The sequence below is a fragment of the Urocitellus parryii genome, chromosome 3 (assembly GCF_045843805.1).
Source record: "Urocitellus parryii isolate mUroPar1 chromosome 3, mUroPar1.hap1, whole genome shotgun sequence".
Taxonomy (NCBI): Eukaryota; Metazoa; Chordata; class Mammalia; order Rodentia; family Sciuridae; genus Urocitellus; species Urocitellus parryii.
The window spans coordinates 93,686,036-93,705,180 of record NC_135533.1 but is presented as its reverse complement, the minus strand read 5'-3'; the positions used below and the strand labels follow the sequence as shown (position 1 = coordinate 93,705,180).

Sequence of the window (19,145 nt, the reverse complement as noted above, 5' to 3'; positions counted from 1 at the left end):
GAACCAACCTTGCATACCAGGGATGAATCCTACTTGATCATGGTGTATAATTTTTTTGATATGTATTTGAATCCGATTCGCCAGAATTTTATTGAGGATTTTTGCATCAAGGTTCATTAGAGATATTGGTCTGTAGTTTTCTTTCTTTGAAGTGTCTTTGTCTGGTTTCGGAATCAGGGTGATGTTGGCCTCGTAGAATGAATTTGGAAGTTCTCCCTCTTTTTCTATTTCCTGAAATAGCTTGAAAAGTATTGGTGTTAGTTCCTCTTTAAAGGTTTTGTAAAACTCTGCTGTATACCCATCCGGTCCTGGGCTTTTCTTAGTTGGTAGTCTTTTGATGGTTTCTTCTATTTCCTCTATTGTTATTGGTCTGTTTAGGTTGTCTATATCCTCCTGGCTCAATCTGGGCAGATCATAAGACTCAAGGAATTTATCTATGCCTTCACTATCTTCTATTTTATTGGAGTATAAGGATTCAAAGTAATTTCTGATTATCTTCTGTATTTCTGAAGTGTCTGTTGTGATATTGCCTTTTTCATCCCGTATGCTAGTAACTTGGGTTCTCTCTCTTCTTCTCTTTGTTAGCATGGCTAAGGGTCTGTCAATTTTATTTATTTTCAAAGAACCAGCTTTTAGTTTTGTCAATTTTTTCAATTGTTTCTTTTGTTTCAATTTCATTAATTTCAGCTCTGATTTTAATTATTTCTTGCCTTCTACTTCTTTTGCTGTTGTTTTGCTCTTCTTTTTCTAGGATTTTGAGATGAAGTAGGAGATCATTTATTTGTTGGTTTTTTCTTTTTTTGAGGAATGAACTCCAAGCAATGAATTTTCCTCTTAGAACTGCTTTCAATATGTCCCATAGATTCCGATATGTTGTGTCTGTGTTTTCATTTAACTCTAGGAATTTTTTAATTTCCTCCTTGATGTCTTCTAAAACCCATTGATCACTCAGCAACCTATTGTTAATTCTCCAGGTGATGTTTGATTTTTCCTTTCTTCTTTTATCATTGATTTTCAGTTTCATTCCATTATGATCAGACAAGATGCATGGTATTATCTCTACCTCTTTGTATTGTCTAAGAGTTGCCCTGTGACATAGTATATGGTCTATTTTTGAGAAGGTTCCATGTGCTGCTGAGAAAAAAGTGTAGCTACTTGATGTTGGGTGGTATAGTCTATATATGTCAATTAAGTCTAGGTTGTTAATTGTGTTATTGAGTTCTATAGTTTCCTTATTTAACTTTTGTTTGGAAGATCTGTCCAGTGGTGAGAGAGGTGTGTTGAAGTCTCCCATGATTACTGTATGGTGGTCTATTAGACTCTTGAACTTGAGAAGAGTTTGCTTGATGAACACGGCTGCACCATTATTTGGGGCATATATATTTATGATTGTTATGTCTTGTTGGTGTGTGGTTCCCTTGAGCAGTATGAAGTGTCCTTCTTTATCCCTTTTGATTAGCTTTGGCTTGAAATCTATTTTATTAGATATGAGTATGGACACTCCTGCTTGTTTCCGCGGTCCATATGAGTGATATGATTTTTCCCAACCTTTCACCTTCAGTCTATGTACATCTTTTCCTATCAGATGCGTCTCCTGTTGACAGCATATTGTTGGGTCTTGTTTTGTGATCCATTCTACTAGCCTGTGTCTCTTAATTGGTGAGTTTAAGCCATTAACATTTAGGGTTATTATTGAGATATGGTTTGTTCTTCTATCCATATTTGTTTATTGATGTTACTAAACCTGATTTGTTATCCTCTTTGACTACTTTCCCCCCTTTACTGTCCTACCTCCCATTGTTGGTTATCAATGTTATTTTCCATTTCCTCTTCCTGTAATGTTTTGCCAAGGATTTTTTGAAGAGATGGTTTTCTAGCTGCGAATTCTTTTAACTTTTGTTTATCATGGAAGGTTTTAATTTCATCTTCTAACCTGAAGCTTAATTTCGCCGGATACACGATTCTTGGTTGGAATCCATTTTCTTTAAGCGTTTGAAATATGTTATTCCAGGATCTTCTAGCTTTTAGAGTCTGTGTTGAGAGATCAGCTGTTATTCTGATTGGTTTACCCCTAAATGTAATCTGCTTCCTTTCCCTCGTAGCTTTTAAAATTCTCTCCTTATTCTGTATGTTGGACATCTTCATTATAATGTGTCTAGGTGTGGATCTCTTATGATTTTGCACATTCGGCGTCCTGTAGGCTTCTAGGATTTGGGATTCTGTCTCATTCTTCAAGTCTGGGAAGTTTTCTTGTATTATTTCACTGAATAGATTGCTTAATCCTTTGGTTTGGAGCTCTGTGCCTTCCTGTATCCCAATGACTCTTAAGTTTGGTCTTTTGATATTATCCCATAGCTCTTGAATGTTCTGCTCATGGTTTCTTAGTAGACTTGCTGAGCTATCTATGTTCTTTTCAAGTTGAAATACTCTGTCTTCATTGTCTGATGTTCTATCTTCTAAGTGATCCACTCTGCTGGTAGTATTCTCAATTGAGTTTTTAAGTTGGTTTATTGTTTCCTGCATTTCTAGTATTTCTATTTGTTCGTTTTTTATTACCTCTATCTCCCTGTGAAATTGATCTTTTACTTCCTAGATTTGTTTGTCAATGTGATCTTTCATTGTCTGATTTTGCTGTCTCATGTCTTCCTTGAGACTCCAGATCATCTGAAGCATGTATGTCCTGAGCTCTCTATCTGACATTCCATCTGTTGCAGCTATTACCTCTTCTAAAGTTGAGTTAACCTGCATTGCCTGTGGTCCTTTCTTTCCTTGTCATTTCATACTGCTGGCGTTTCTTTCTGCTTGGTGAAATTGTTGTGTCTTTGATATTTTCCCCCTCTATTTATTTATATTGCTCTTGTATAGTTGAAAAATCACCCTTGCAGGGCAGGTAGTGGCTGTGATCCTCCTCCAATTAGTGTGATCCATCTACCATGCTGGCAGGCCCTAGGTCTGCTTTGCTGGTCGGTCAAAGGTCCACCTACCCAGCAGGCGCCAGGGGCACCTGTGTCACTCCATAGGTTGCTGGGCCTAACCTCCCGATGGGTTGCAGGTTCGCCTAGCTTGCAGGCACTGGGGGAGGGGCCGGTTCCGCCCCTCAGCAGGCTTTGGGCCCGCTCTGCTGGTGTTCACAGTCCCGCCTACCTGCAGACACTGGGGGAGGGGACGGGCCTAGCCCTCAGCCGTCCGCCGGACCTGTCCTAGTGGGTCCGGTCCGCGTTCCCCGCCGGCGCGTGTAGCTGCTGTCACTTGGTTGGTTGCTGGGCCTGACCCCTTGGTTTAATCTTAACTGTTTGCTTCTTTCTACTTATTTTGGAATCAGTTCTTATTTTTTCAAGGGCCTTTAGATGTACTATTTATTTATTTATTTGGGACCCTTCTGATTTTCTTATGTAGGCATTCAGTGCTATATAAACTTTCTTCTTATAACTGCTTTCATGGTGTCCCATGGGTTGTGGTATATTATATCACTATTCTCATTTGATTCTAAGATTTTTAAATTTTCTTCCCCAATTTCTTTTCTTACCCATTCAACATTCAAAAGTTTATGTTCAGTCTCCATGTATTAAAGTAGTTTTTGTAGGGTTTTTGCTTTTGTTTTGGTGTTGATTTCTAATTTTATTCCATTATGATCAGATATATGCAAGGAATTATATATGAACTTTTTTTCTTGTATTTTCTAAAAGTTTTATCATGGCCTAAAATATAGTCTGTTTTGGAAACGCTTTCATAAGCAGCTGGGATGAAATTGAATTTGGCTGTTGTTGGTAAAATATTCTATAGATGCCTGTTAAATCCATTTGATTTATAACATTTTTAAGACCTGAAGAATCTTTACTGAGTTTATGTCTGAATTACTTATCTATTGGTGAGAAATTTGTGTTGAAATGACTTAATATTATTTGACTGGCATCTCTCTGAGTTTTTAAGTAAATATGTGTCTATTTTATGTGCTTAGGTATATTTGCATATTATGTCAACTTACATTCATTCACTTTCAGCCTGTGGCTCTCTTTACCTGTGAGTTGAGTCTTTTGCAAACGATGTACAGTTAGTTGGGTCTTCTATTTTAATCCATCTGCCAAACTAAACATTTTAACTGCAGAGTTAGGATCATTTTCATTCAGTGTTATTATACAGAGATGTTCATTAATTCTTGCCATTTTGATTTATTTCTAAAGTTTAATTTGGTTTTGTTTCTCATTTGCTTAGCTAGTCTTCAAATGAAATTTGTCCATTTATGAGCTCTGGAATATGTATTTGATTCTTCTCTGTGTAGTGCTTCTTAAAGTATTTTCTGTAGTGCTGGCTTAGTAGTCATGAATTTTAGTTTCTGTTTATTGTGGAAGGTTTTATATTTTCTTTGATTCTGAAGGATAGCCTTACTGGATATAGCAAGTTTGATTGATAGTTATTTTCTTTCAGGATTTGGATCATGTCATTCCAAGTCATAGATTTTAGAGTTTGTACTGAAAAAGCAGAAATAATTCTGATTGACTTCCCTCTACATGTGACCTGACATTTGTTTTCTTGAGGCTTTTATAACTTTATCTTTGTTCAGTATGTTAGGCATTTTAATTATCATGTGTCATTGAAGAGGTTCTTTTTTGATATCTATTTGGAGTTCTAAATTTATCTCATATATGGGTGTGCATCTCATTCCCAAGTTTTGGATTTTTTACTGTTATTATTTTCCTGAAGAAATTCTCCATGCCATTAGCCTACCTCTCATAACCCTCTTTAATTCTAATGTTGCTTAAGTTTGTTCTCTTAATGTTGTCCCAATATTCTTGTATATTCTGGTCATGGTTAATTATTTTTTATTCTTTAAATACTGTCTGAATATTCAAGGCTAGCTTCTTTGAGTTTTAGCTCTGAAATTTTGTTTACAATATGGTCTACTCTATTAGATATTCAACTGAACATTTTATTTGATTTATTATTCTTTTCACTTCCAATGTTTTTCTTGGATTTTTTCAATATATCTATCTCCTTATTGAATTTCTCATTCATTTCCTATTTGGACTTCTTTAATTCATTAGTTGTTTTTCTGTGTTCTCTTGGAATTCATTGATCATTTTTTATAATAATTCTTATGAACTCTTTAACTACTATTTCATTTACTTCACTATTTTTAGAGTGAATTATGAACTTTAGGAGGTGTCAGGTTACCTTGTTGTTTTTTTTAAAACATATATTTCTTATATTCTTGTTTTGGGTTTAGTGCATCTCTTTGCATGGAAGAGAAATCCACAAATCTTATTTGTGGGCCTTTTAGGGTATAGCCTTCTCTTGGCAAAGTATTGTGGAAAACTCAAACTGTGAATTTTTCAATATGTTTCCATGTGGGTTTTGCAAGTAGTTTCCCTGCTGGTTCTTTGGTGAATCAATGTTGTATTCCAATACAGTGCGTATTTTGTCAGAGTTTAAGGATCCCACTTTCCCTGTATGTCTTACAAGAGTGGATTACTTCTTGTAAATCCAGCAGCTGTATTGTTTAGAGCAGAGTATGTAGGGTACTCTCTCTCCTCTGTGATTGCTCTTCTTCACTTAACAAGTGTGTATATACTAAAGGGTATGTGAACAATCTAAATTGAGACCCTTTTATAGGGTGGTGCCTATAAAAAATTATTGTTAAATTCTCTGTTTTTGCTGTAGGAGTGGAAATCCATGAGTATTTGTGAGGGTCCACTGTATCCTTTCCTACTTGGGGCCTGGTGTTAGTTTGGGAATTTTTTCTGCCCTATTCTTTGTAGTAAAGTATTGTTGAAGGTTTAGCATGGTTATTTTGTGTGTGGAACAAGGTGCACTGTCTGGGTTTTCCATGTAGCTGAGCAGCAGAGTCTACCTTGTGAATTCTTGGAGTGTCTGTAGATTCCCAGCACCTCACAGAAAAGGGGGAAACGAATGATGGCAGCAAACAATATACAGCATTAAAATAAATACCCACTGTTTACTATGACATCTACAAAACCAATTACCACAAAAATCAGAACTGCAGGGTCAATGATTGCCAAGAGCAACAACAATAAATAGTCATGAACTAGATTTGGCATTAAATTTAACAGCAGGTGTAAACTATGTCTTTGATAGTATTAATAACCATAGCATTATGAATGGTGGGGGCAAGAATTATATAAGCCAAAAAGTTCTAGTCAATTGTAAAAGAAAATGTGACAGGAGGGTTAAAGAAAGTCTAGAATGTTCAACATGTGAACAGAGAGAAATCAGAAGACATGAAACAAGCAATGGCTATAAAGAAGGAGGAAAAATAATAAAAGATGGAAAATAAATAGAAAATGAGAATTTGGCTATGAGTGGCAGAAAAAAGAGAAAGAAAAAAAAGCAACATAAACAAAGAAAAACTCTAACCCTCAAAAGAAAAAACAAAGAAAAATAGCAAAAAAGATAAAAATGAGAATAAGACAAATATATAAGTATGTATATCCAAAAACTAATCAGCCCGGCAAGAATATTCAAAAAAGAAAATGCAAAGGGGAAAAAATTCTTAATGAAAAATGAAAGAATTGCCTCCACTGAGGTAGAATAGTTGACAAGGGTGGATGTTCACTCCCTAAGTCAGGCTGCCTTTCTTTCCATTTCTTATTGGGCTATGTACCCCTTAGAGCAAGGACTGGGGGGGGGGGTTGTGTATGTGTGTCCCTTTGTGTGTGTGTGTGTGTGTGTGTGTGAGAGAGAGAGAGAGAGAGAGAGAGAGAGAGAGAGCCCAATCTGCCTGCTGGAGTGGCCTGAAAATGAAGCTGGTTGAAATAGCTCTTAGCTTTTCTTTTCACCAGTATATGGTAGAATGGATGGGAAATACTGTTACTTGGAGTGTTGTCTGGACAGACCAGATTGATGCACTCCGAATGTAAGGCTGCTGTAGAGTTCTAAATGGGAAGTTCCAGCACCTGGGGCTTAGCTCCAATCAGGCCTCTGGGACTTTTCCATCCAGTGGTATCTGCTCTTAGATCAGCACATCCCTGGGGAATGGCAGATGCATATCTCTGCTTGGAGTCTCAATCTCAGGGATCTCCCAAGAATTATACTCATAGGGTGGGGCAGCCAAACCTCCACAGATCTTGCACACTCTGACACTCAGGACTTGTGGTCTTCCCAGGATCAGTCCCTGAGTATGATTGGACCCACCTGCTCAGTTTCCTGACCCTCTTCAGCTGGTTATGAAAGCTGCCAAACTCAGTGGAAAAGAGAGTTGCATTCCCTTCCATATTCTGGCTTGAATCCCTATGGGTACAGTTTTCTCTCATGTTCTGCTAAGTGCAGCCTAGGCCACATGATAGGTGCTTGCCAGGACAGTATGGCAATATTTGCTATGACCTTCCAGACTCCTGTGGTATCAAGCTTCAGAATGGCCTACTCAAAATGACTCCTGCTTCAGCTTTCTATTGCCAGTTGAGGAACAGAGAGCATTTTTCAAGTACCAGTTCTTTGTGTAGCCTCTGGATCAGCTACATTCAGGCTGCATTTCTGTTCTACGTTTTTCTCTGTGCCAAATTTGTCTGTAGTGTTTCTCTCTGTGTGTTATCCCTTCCCGCTATGGTGAACCAGCACCACTGCAGGCACCAGCTTGGCTTCCATGTGCACCTTATTGTCTTTTATTCAAAGTGTCTGAATTTTGTGCTCTTTAAGTGTCTCTGCCTGTCTGATGTTGAAATTCACTGAATTCCCTCTTTCACTCACCTTGCTGAGATGCAGTACTTAAATCCCTAGCCAGGGAGCAACTTGAATGCATTCCGCCATCTTGAATCTCATTTCCAAGACTCCTCTTGGACAATACAGTAGATCTGATACCCGTTACTATGAAATGCATCCATCATCTTTTAGAAGTCAGTCATGCCCAGGATCAAATATAAGGTTCCAGCCAAGAAAACCCACTGTATTTGTTAATCCTTGTTGCTAATTTAGAGAATTTAGAGATATTATCCCAAAGTGATAAGTTAGACACATATTCTGAGTGTAATACATGCATAGTTCAGATTCCAGCAAAATTCAAGAAAGGGTGAAGCCAAATTAATAAATCAGTATTTTTTTTTTTTAGGTCTTAACCCTCTTTTATATTCTTCTATATTCTTTCACATGTGTCTTCAGACAAGGTCTTTTCAAGAGCCTCTTTAAGTCTGGTTATCACACTCCCACAAGATGCAAAAAGGCTCTTAAAAAGCTGCAGAAGGAAGTCTTAAGCAGCTGGGCGACAATGGTTCCTCAAAGGTGGGGTAGTAAGGATGCAAAATAATATAGTTACAGTTTCCTCTTCTTTCCCTCCCTAGATTGTTATCTCTGCCCCCCCCCAGAAGAATATCTTCCATGTCTGATAGGATAAGGCAAAGAAAAGAAAATCACATTTATTTTAAGCTTAAAGTTTAACCAGATGGGAGCCAGCTTAAGTTTCATAGGAATATAATTTGATTTTTTCCCCCTCTCACCATCCCGTGTTGAGTTGCTTCTGACAACTGATAAAATTCACATTTTCAAGCAAATCTAGGATTTAGATATAAATATGCAGAGTGAGCACACAAATTAACTCATGTTCTCAAAGTTAAAAAGGGTGAAATTGGAGTAACTTCACATAAGAAAATTTTCAACTTATGCTAGTACCAGGGAGCAAAATAGAATATAGAACATAATTAGATCCCAAAATTCTTCCAATTCATAATATTTAACAGAGTCAGTAGGAACATTGTAGCAAAGTTGATTACTAAGTCTGAGACCCATTTTCTCATTAACTTTTAGTATAAAATTAGAGATGGGCTCCATTTAAAATAATTCTCCCAAACATTTAGCTGAAAACTCTTGTTATGAGATAAATTAAAATGTGGGAATGTTATGAGCTTTGAAACATTAGAGATTTTAGCTCCTATTAGTGATTCATTTTGGGCACAATTTGAGACGTTCTCTTCTAAGGGATTTCTTCCTTTCGTATTTGCAGCTGCTAGAGCTTTTCTCCTTTTAGTTCTTGTGGCTCTAGATTTGTATCCTGCCTCATAGGTGAAGGAGCTAAAAAATGATGGAGAGAAATTTGGTTTTAGTCTCTCAGTCTGAAGATTAGCTTTCTAATTCCACTGGTTTGAATTTCGAAACAAGTTTTCCCCTTCTTAATAGATCAGACTTAGGAATAGACTTGCAGGTTGTGGGTAAAGCCAACTTTCATATGTGTTCCAGTCCTCCCTAGACCCAGTGGGGAAAAGAGAAGGACTGGTGGGCCCAACAGGGAAGTAAAAGTTCTTACAGCTCCAGGTGGTGCAGGTGGAAGTGGGGCCCTGGGAGCTCCACAGGAAGTAGCAGCTCACTGTGGGACTTCCAGGGCCAGCCCTGAATAATGAGGAGAGACCAGGCATTTAGGGACAAGTGACTCTACCAATCATTTTTAAATGAGGTCGTTAACACGTATATATTTCAGCCACAGAATTGTTATTTACCCTCAAACTGCTAGCTTAAAATGAATTTGTATCAGTCACCTTGATATTTAAGATCAACAGCCTTCAAATAGTTTGGGGGGCCATCTGATAATGTAGGGTTCAGGTATGACCAAGGAATTCAAGGAATTCAAGGAATTTCTCTAGGGACACCCCCATCCCCACCCCCAAGAGATCCATGCTTCAGTGAGAATCACATCCCCCATTGGTAAGCTGCCTGAGCACTGCTTGGTTTCAATATCAGGTAATGAGCCAACAACAATACTCTGCGTCATCAGTTCTGTAGGTTTGAAATATCGTGGATCATGTTGATTTCTGAGTTGCCTGTATCTTAAGTGTTATTTCCTTTCATGAAATTGATTTTCTTATTTATGGTTTGCTCAGACTTATCTTTAAATTCATTTGCCTTATGAAATGGGCCTTATAGGTATACTCTGGCATCTACAGTAGGAAGAAGCTGAGGGTACATCCTGGAAATTAACGTAGACAATATCAGATACACTTGTCACCGTCAACTGATATTATCCTACATTAGTGGCCACAAAAACATTGTTACTAAGGGTAGATAAAATACCAAAGCTTGTGCTGATTTCTGAGAGTAAATTCAAGAATGTCTCCTGGAGAGATCATTCCTGCTGACTCACATACTTTCCCAAGATGGAGAGGACTGGATCAAGTTTCACCAGGATTGCTTAGGGACAGGAGAACTGCAAGGCCCATCTTATATCATCCCAGCCTTAATTTAGGGTCTTACTGGGGTAGCAATTGGGCATGTGAACTTTCACATGTGGCCAAGTGTTAGAGGAGACCCCCATTCAGTTCCACCCCAGTGGAGCTGACAGGTTCCAAGGCAACCCGGGGTCTGCTATCTGTTGTTCTCCATTCTTTTAGCTCTGGATGATCTTTGTCTCTAATATTCAAATGCAAATGTTCTGGATACCTCCATGATCATCCATTTGGGGTTCTCATAACACCAAGCAGAAATTGATCTGTTTTATTTATGAGTGAGAATAACCTGCCTGGAGTTTGTATTTCAACTCATCCTTCTGAGATTTGTGAATGAATACAGTCCAAGGAGAGCCTACAAGAACACATTTATCAGCCATATAATCTTCAATTCCAGGAAACTTTTTAACCTTCATGGTGCTAATAACAGGAAAATTCCTCCTTTAAACAACAACAAAAAAATATTATGTGAGTTTTCAAGCTGTTCCAGGATGTTTCTATTTCTGGTTTATTAATTTTGTGATTGTAAAGTTAATAGAGATAATGTTGAAGCAAAAATTGGCTTAATGTTTTAACAGTCTGAAGCCGTTTCTGAATTGTCCTTAAACAAAGTTTTGATTTTTGTTTTTTGATAATGAAAGAGATACTTTATACACTAGAATAATTAGAAAATGAAATGGTAAAAAAGAAAATAAACATTATCTTAGTGGCCATTGCTAATATACTTTGTTGATCTTGGATGCACATGTTCAGAAATCCTGTTTATCACTGTACCTCAGCTTCCAGCAGACTTTCTGAAGAGGAATAAGATGCTCAGCTTGGCTGTGGCTGGATGATCTTCTACATGTTGATTATTCACTCTTTGTGAATGGTCTGGCACCTTAGTACTGTTGATCAGAATGTTTACTTCCAAAGCATCACATGTACAGATGGTTGTCTGTGCTGCCTGCCACACCTCAGTAACCAGCAGCATCCACAAATTTAAGGGCTTTACCTAAAGATGATTGGAAGAGTTTCTGGAGAATACATGAGTTCTGATTTTTATGAGATCTTTCTAAAATCCTGACAAAGTCTGCTTCATAAATGTAGCTTCCATAAAACAGATTTTGCCCTTAAAATTGCCCAGAGAATTTACTCCCAAATCCTTTTGATTGATGGCTGTCTAATCATCTGAAGATCTTGCAGATTACTGCAACCTAGTTACCATAACATTTCTTAACTGAGAATGCAAGTGGATTTCTAATAATCAGAACACGTCAAAAATATAGTATCCTCAAGTTTCTGGGTTTTTAAAATTAATTTTGCTCTACTCTAAAATTGATGTGAGCTCTTGGAGTCCAATTTTCTCAGGATCAATATTTCTTTGAGGCATTGAGTTCCACTGACCTGTATCCACATTGCCCTCTTTGGAGAATAACCCCATAAAGCCTGAGCACGGGCACTGAGGGACATCTCATTGGCTGCAGTTGGGGCGTGCATTTGTCCCTGGAAAATCATATGTGTAGAAGGAAATTCACTTTTCCCAGTTCTTGTCACTGTCCTCAAGTAGGAAAATACCAGATTCGGAAGAGTTGGGCATTGATGGACACGCCATACCCAGTGTATTCCAAGTTTGTCACTTGCATAGTTGTGACTTGCATAGTTGACCAACTTTTGGGAGTTATTTTTCCAAGAGAGCCTGGATATTGATTAAAGCTATTAAGTTTACTATCTTTGTTTTATTGGTCCCATATGCTAGGATAAGAATATTTTCCCTTTCAAAATAGATACATACTAGGATAGGGGAACACAGGGAAAAGCCTATGTTAGAAAATAAATTGCACTCCTTGCCCTGTGAGTTGGTGCTAAGGTCATGAGATTAGCTTGTGTTGTCTCAAGAGAATTCAAAGCAAGAAACACAGAGGTTCAGGATGCAGACACGTGGAAGGCCTCATAGAGGAAGGAGAGGACAACCATGTAAAGACTGGGTGGAGGAGGAAGCACAGACCATGGACACAGAGATAAATGAGACAGACCCAGAGTTGAGGAGGGCTAAAATGTGTCCTGATATTCATTGGAGACCTCAGGAAGAGCAGTTTCCATGGAGGCATAGAGATGGAAGATAGAGTGAATATAAGGCAGGGAGGAGAGGTTTGATGGTGGATAGTCCAGGCTGATGGAGCCATCTCCTTCCAAGATTGTGGGGGGTGAAAAGAGAGCATGATAGCTGGTTGAGTGAAGAGGGCTGTTGAAATTCTGGGGGCCTTTGCATTTGATTTTTTTGTTCATGTTGATATTTGGGATTTGATGTACTAGAGCCAATTATTAAATTTTCAGCAAGTTTGGTAGCCAGTTGTCAAACAGTTGACAGCTTAAAATTGGCCATAGTGGGAGTATTTATACCACAGAAACTGGCAAACACAAATAAGCCCCCTCTATCATCACCAAGGGTTGGCTGCTAAACATTTACTAGAATACCACTGAGCACATCTAAATGCAGACAGGATAACGAAGGCACTGACAATGGTGTAGGAGAGAGGGGGTACTGAGTGATGGAGCTTGGCCCTGAGGATGGGGGAGGAGATTAGATCCAAGTACTTATTGGGAGACTGGATTTTAGGAGAAGGGAAGGAAAAGAGGGTGACATAAGACAGACAAGAACCAAAACCGTGATAATTATTCAGCTAACCCTCCTGAGTGTCTCTCATGTGCAAAACATTTTTCCTAGCCTGCATTATGTCCTGTGACAGCCATATCACTGAGACAAGTATTATAATTATGTCTTCATAAATAAGGGATCTGGGGCAAGCCCACAGAGGTGAAGTAGTTTGTTCAGTGCCCAACAATTGCCAAATCACAAATCCAATATTTAAACCCAATGACCTGGTGCTTCTGCCTCATACCTGGTTCCTGCCATCTCTGCAGCATTCCAGAGGTTGTGCAGAATCCACAGCAGGATGTTGTCCTGCACTCCCTGCTGTTGGTTTCTTTTTTCTCTATGAAGAATGCAGCAACATGACCATAGAGTGAGGGGAGCCAGTGAACAATGTTTAAAGAAAGTAAAAAATGTATTGAAATGATGTGGTGGAACAGAGGGAGCAGACTGACCAGGGAAACATGAAAAGATGCCCAGGTAAGCAGAGAGTCCAGTTGTGGTTTATACCTTAAAGGTATAGTGAAAATATTGGGTGGAATTGTTCTCCTATAGACTCCTAGCTGTTTTGCTTCGGTGCAGAGAAAGTGGCCTGTAAGACTCTTCCATGGTTTGGGTTACAACAGGTGGATGGAAAGATGAAGGAATTTAGGGGTTTAGAGAATTTGGAAGAAAGCAAATGTCAGTAATTGTGGATCTGCATTGGAAAAAAGTTGTGGAGGCAGAAGGGGATTGGTTGAACTTGAGGTTTAGGTGAGATTGAACATCTGTGGCTGTTGGAAAACTTAAGCCAGTTAAAGAGGGAGGAGAGGAAGACATCACTGAGAACTAAGCTTTGCAATGTATTGATTTTGGTGACAGTGTCTTTTCTCATACTCTGCTCAAGGTCAGACTTTGGAAGGGGATGTGAGGAAGAGCAAGGGTCTTTGGAAAGGAGGTCAAGGGTCACACATGTGAATTTGCAAGTAGTCCAGGATGGTGAAGAAAAAGATGGTGATCATGGCTGTAGAATATTTATTTTTAAATAGCATGTCTTTGAACTTAGTTTTGCTGATATCGTAGACAACTTTTCAGTTTACTTATACTAATTTGTTGCATTAGAGGAAAAATATCTACATGTCTTAGTTTTTATTAAACCTTATCTAAGATAAGGACCTTTGCCAGGGTTATTTTGAAGATTTATACTTCTTTTGAACCTGAAGATGAGTCCTGCATAATAAAGAAGTCATTAGGTTAATATTCATCAAGGTTTAGTTATTCACCAAAAACTACTGGCTGATTTTAAGTGCAGTAATGCAATCAGACTTTGTCAGGTGTAAAATATCATAAATTGGAATGATAATCACAGAAGACTTGAAAGTTTGACTTTCACAGAAGTTGCAGATTTCTGCACCTTAAAACTGGCATTCATAAGTGGTATAAATTTATATTGAATGTATTGGGACTTCTTTTCTTACTGGGTGGGTGAGATAAATTTGTATCCCTTGCCTTGGTGTGTAGTGGAAATATGTCTGTATTCCTGCTTTGTTCTCGCTGGAATATCTGGCCTCTCACTCACTTGGTGGGACTAGTAGAAGGCTGCATTTTTCTTCCTGAAAAATAACTAATGAAAGTGTTGCTTCTTCCCTTACATCTCATCTCCAGGAGAGTTTGCTACTCGGTTAATCTAAAGTTCGATCCAACTGTGGTTTCCCTTGCTCAGGGGCCATGTTTCCTTAGGCCCTAAGTAGTATTAATTTTCATAACTTAATTTACCAGGTCTGGGAGGCAGGGTACAGTTGCTGTGGGAACAGTAACTGAATTTCCTGGCTTTCGTACATTGAACACATCCACGGTGATGTTACAGTGACATAAGTATTTCTTCCTTTCCCCACTTTCTTTTCCTTTTTCCCTTTTTAGTTGGAATATTATTGGGAAAGAGAAAGGATTTAATTTCACAGGCTGTTTGATCTGATTCATGTATCATAGTATTCACCTGGCGAATCATTTTCATGGTAATTAGGTGTCCAAAGGATGCATGTACATAAACTTTATTTGTCACCTTTGGTGCTGGTTTTGACAGGCTTTCAAACATATGAGAGACCCATGCAGAAAGTTAGAAAAAATGTTCATCTTCCTACAGTTTATGGCACTTACCATGGCTTTGGGTACTAAGGTAAGTGAACTGCAAACTTAGAACGTTGTGCTCATTCACATTTCTTCTTAATCACGACAAGTCATTTCTCCCCTAAAATTGAAAGGCCTTTCAGGTCAGATATCTATATACACACAGAGTGTGATTGTCAGAGAAGTACTTGCATTGCATTTCTAGGCCACCTAATCTTTAGCCTAACATTTGCATATTAATGGATAATTGTAAAACATTATGTAAATTGCACATGGTGGTGAATATATTATCAAATCAAATGGCCTTTAGGGGTGATTACAGGATGCTGCTGTGTCAACTACTACACTGCAGGTTGAATGCTCAACACTTCCCATAAAATGAAATGTAGCCCTGACGGCATGCATCTTCAACTAGAGTCACATGTTGGCTTTCAGTGAAAGTCTGCATTTTTTCTAGATGAAGCATATTTGGGGTTGTATCCAGTCATAGAATATCAGAGATTAAAAGAATAAGATTTTGGATGTAAAATATTAAAATGTGAAAATGTTGGTACTTAATCTAAAGTTTGAGTTATAAAGTTCCATGAGTATTGAGGTTTCTCAATATGTTCATTTGAATATAATTTATCTGCTTTTCTTTTTTATTTAAAAAATTCATTATTGTTGTAAAATGCAGCAAATAGAAAAGCCTCCTTAAGGTACATCACCTTAGCCTGTTTTCTTCTACTATAACAGAATACTTAACATTGGGTACTTTGTAAAGAAGAGAAATTTGTCTGGCTCATGGTCTGGAGTTTGAAAGTTATGGCATCAGCATCTGGCAAGGGCCTTTGTGCTTCCACATTCTGCAATGAAGGATGTAAGGACAGGAAAGCCTAAGAGCAAGACAGAAAGGAACGAGATTGAACTCATTCAGAAAATAGTATGAACAATCTAACCATCTCTTAAACGTCTCACCTTTCAACAACACTGCTGCATTAGGGATTAGGTTTCTAACACATGAATTGGTAGGACACATTCAAGCCATAGCAAACCTATTCCTAAATGCCTTCATTCTTCTATTAACTGCTTACATGTGCTCTTTGAAGACCACTGACTGACTTAGCACACTGTTCCCCACTAGTCTAGCTGTAATATTTATTCTGTATATGGCGATCAAGGAAACAACATAGAAACTAGGAAGGAAGGAAGAAGGGAGGGAGGGAGGAATGAAGGAAGGGGGATAGGAAGGGGGGAAGTTTGCAGCCCAGTCCCTTCTTTCTTCAACCATTTGTTAAAAAAAAACAAAAAAAAACAGTCAAAAGCTTTTCTTTAGAACAAGTTTCTTTGTTCAGAGTAGATCTCTAAGTTGTGGCTGTGTCCAGTGTTTTGAATGGCGGGGGGGGGGGGGGGGCTACCTTTTTGTAACTATATCCTGGCAAAAAATAGAAGATGACAGTTCAACTGATCTTTATCACCATAGAGGTCGGTTCATTTTAAATTCCTTGTATATTAAAAAACAAACTGCCTTTTCCATCCGACCTGATTTCCTTGTAAAATGACTCCCTCCTTCCCTCATTCATCTAACTATATCTGGTTCTCTGAGTACCAGAGTCTGTTAATGACAACATTTTAGGCTAAAACAAACGTGATATTGCTCAGTCAGTGTTTTAGTCAGCTTTTTCACTGCTATGACCCAAAGACCTGACAAGAACAATTTTAGAGAGGAAGGAAACATTTATTTTGGGGCTCACAATTTTGGAAGAGGTCTCAGTCCACAAACAGTTGGTTCCATTCCTTGGGACCTGAGGTGAGGTGGAACATCATGGCTAAAGAGTGTGGTAGAAGGAAGTGGCTCAGAACGTGGAACCAGGAAACAGAGAGACTCTCCCCACCATGGACACAATATATACCTCAAAGGCACATCTCCAGTGACCCATATCCTTCAGCCACCCCCTATAGTTACCAGACAGTGAATCCTTATAAGGGGATTAATCCAATGATTAAGTTAAGGCTCTCATGACCCCATTATTTCACATCTAAACTTTCTTGCATTGTCTCACACATGCACTTTTGGAGGACACCTCATATCTAAACCATAACAGGTATTCTCTTCGCCAAAATGCAAAACAAATAATAAATAAGCTTGGAAAATAAAAACCAGTCCTTGACAAAAGCAGCCATTTATTTGTATACTTGGAAATCTGAATTTTAGTCTGAGGAGCCTCCGTGGGTCATAGCCTTCTGTCTGAGTCCTCCTTCTTCCCCTCCTTGGCCTCCCTCCTGCCCAGTGCACTGCCAAATGGGGCTAGGATCAGGTGACTCAAATAAATTAAAGTCAATATCTAATATTCCATAGGCATCAAAACCCAAAAGAATTTTTGACTCTAGTTTTTATGGTTTGGTCCATTATTCTAGAATTTTGTAGGCCTGTTTCCAACCACAAAAGACAATTCAGTGGCAGGGTTAGAATTCGACCACTAAACTCTCATTTTGCCTCTTGTTGGTTCTGTGACATCAGACAAGTTACTTAATTTAAACTCTCCTCTGGCCTTTAAAAGTGTGGGTAGTAATTCCTACCTCTTGTGAAGGTAATAAGCAATCACAGGTCTAGAAGTCCTGGACAGGGCTGAATTCATAGTGGATGCCAAATACGTATCTTTCCTTGTTTCCATCCGCTTCCTGTGATGGTATTACAGAAGCCTCTGGAACTGATGATTGTCATAACTAAAACACTAACAGGTGGCCAATGTGTGGGCCTGTACTCGCCCTTGGGCAAGTCGTTTATTTATCATTCCTTTCCCTTTCTGCATTTCCAGCTCTGATGGGTAATTTGGAGCCACTGGGAACTAATGAGAAAATGAAAGGCATTGTTACCATTATTGCTCTGGTGCCGTGAGGTCTCTGGTGGGAACCTTTGAGGGAGGAAAAGGATAATAAAGAAAAAGAGAAACCTGCCCAGATTTAAACCACGCTGCCTGGTGCCTCCTGCACATGACTTCAAAGCCACATTTCCCCAAGTGGGAGTTAAAGGCTTAATCTCCCTGCCAGTTAGAAATAATTCCTAATGATTAACATAATACTGAATCATTTTTTGGCTCTGTGAGATACTATTGATGGCAGTCCCTACTGAAAAGCAATGAAACAGAGAAATGGCTTCTGCCATACAAGGAAAGGGGAAAATATAATAGCTAATTAACAGGCCATAAAATAGTTTCTACTACTGTATACTAGAAGTTTAACACACATATTATTAGTTTTTCACAAAGAGAAGCTGTTCAATTTTTATGGTATTCCATATGCACAAGCTGAGACAGTGGTCCTAATCTTGCATTCTTGCTTCAAAATAATTTTAAGCCACCACTCTTTAAAAAATGCTGCAAAGGATTGTGACGTGCTGGCACCCACAATCTGGGGTTCCCACCAGAGACCTCATGGCACCAGAACAATAATGATAACAATGTCTTTCATTTTCTCATTAGTTCCCAGTGGCTCCAAATTACCCATCAGAGCTGGAAATGCAAAAAGGGAAAGGAATGATAAATAAATGACTTGCCCAAGGGCGGGTACACACATAGGCTACCTGTTGGCATTTAGTTATCATCACTTCCAAGGGCTTCTTTGATACCATCGCAGGAAGAAGATAGATAAATAAGGAAAGATGGCTGCAAGGAAAGACATGGATTCAGTACTGACTTTGGATGAGGATTGCATTGATTTGCTGGTACTCACAGCATCTGTCTGTAAAAGCTCTGTGAGGTGGTACCTGCCCTAGGTGGATTGGAATTGGTCTCCTTGGGTTCGTGGAGAGAATTCTTCAGTATGAAGAATAATATAGGAGTGAACATAAAGGAGCTGTCTGAAGGGGTTCACTGGACTTTGGAAGAGATTCCAGCATCCAGCTCTCACCTGAGATTGCAACCACAGTGAGACCTCCCTCTGTCTCTGTGGTCCTGGTGGGAAATCTTGAGCCAATGGACTGCCTCATGGATAGTAATGCTTTGAGGAGCCTAGGCCCCTTCCCACAGTCCTTCTTAATCCCTTCTCGGATGTCCCATTCTTTCTTGGAAGGAGCCTACCATGAGTTCCAGAAATCTCTGATAAATCCTTGTTGAGTGTGGATACAATCAAACTGCTAACTCAAGACTTTACTTAAGGGGCTGAAGTAGTGTAGTGACTCAGTGGTAGAGCACTTGCTTGGCATGTGTGAGGTCCTGGGTTCAATCCTCAGCACCAAATATAAATAAATAAATAAAATAAAAGATCCA

The 19,145-nt window shown here is 38.8% G+C and overlaps 1 protein-coding gene across 1 annotated transcript in view; it reads left to right on the top strand.

Annotated features, from left to right (window-relative positions):
- Elmo1 (engulfment and cell motility 1) overlaps positions 1–19,145 on the top strand; it is a 559,102-nt gene that overhangs the window by 338,014 nt on the left and 201,943 nt on the right. The gene's annotated exons all lie outside the window — the stretch shown is intronic.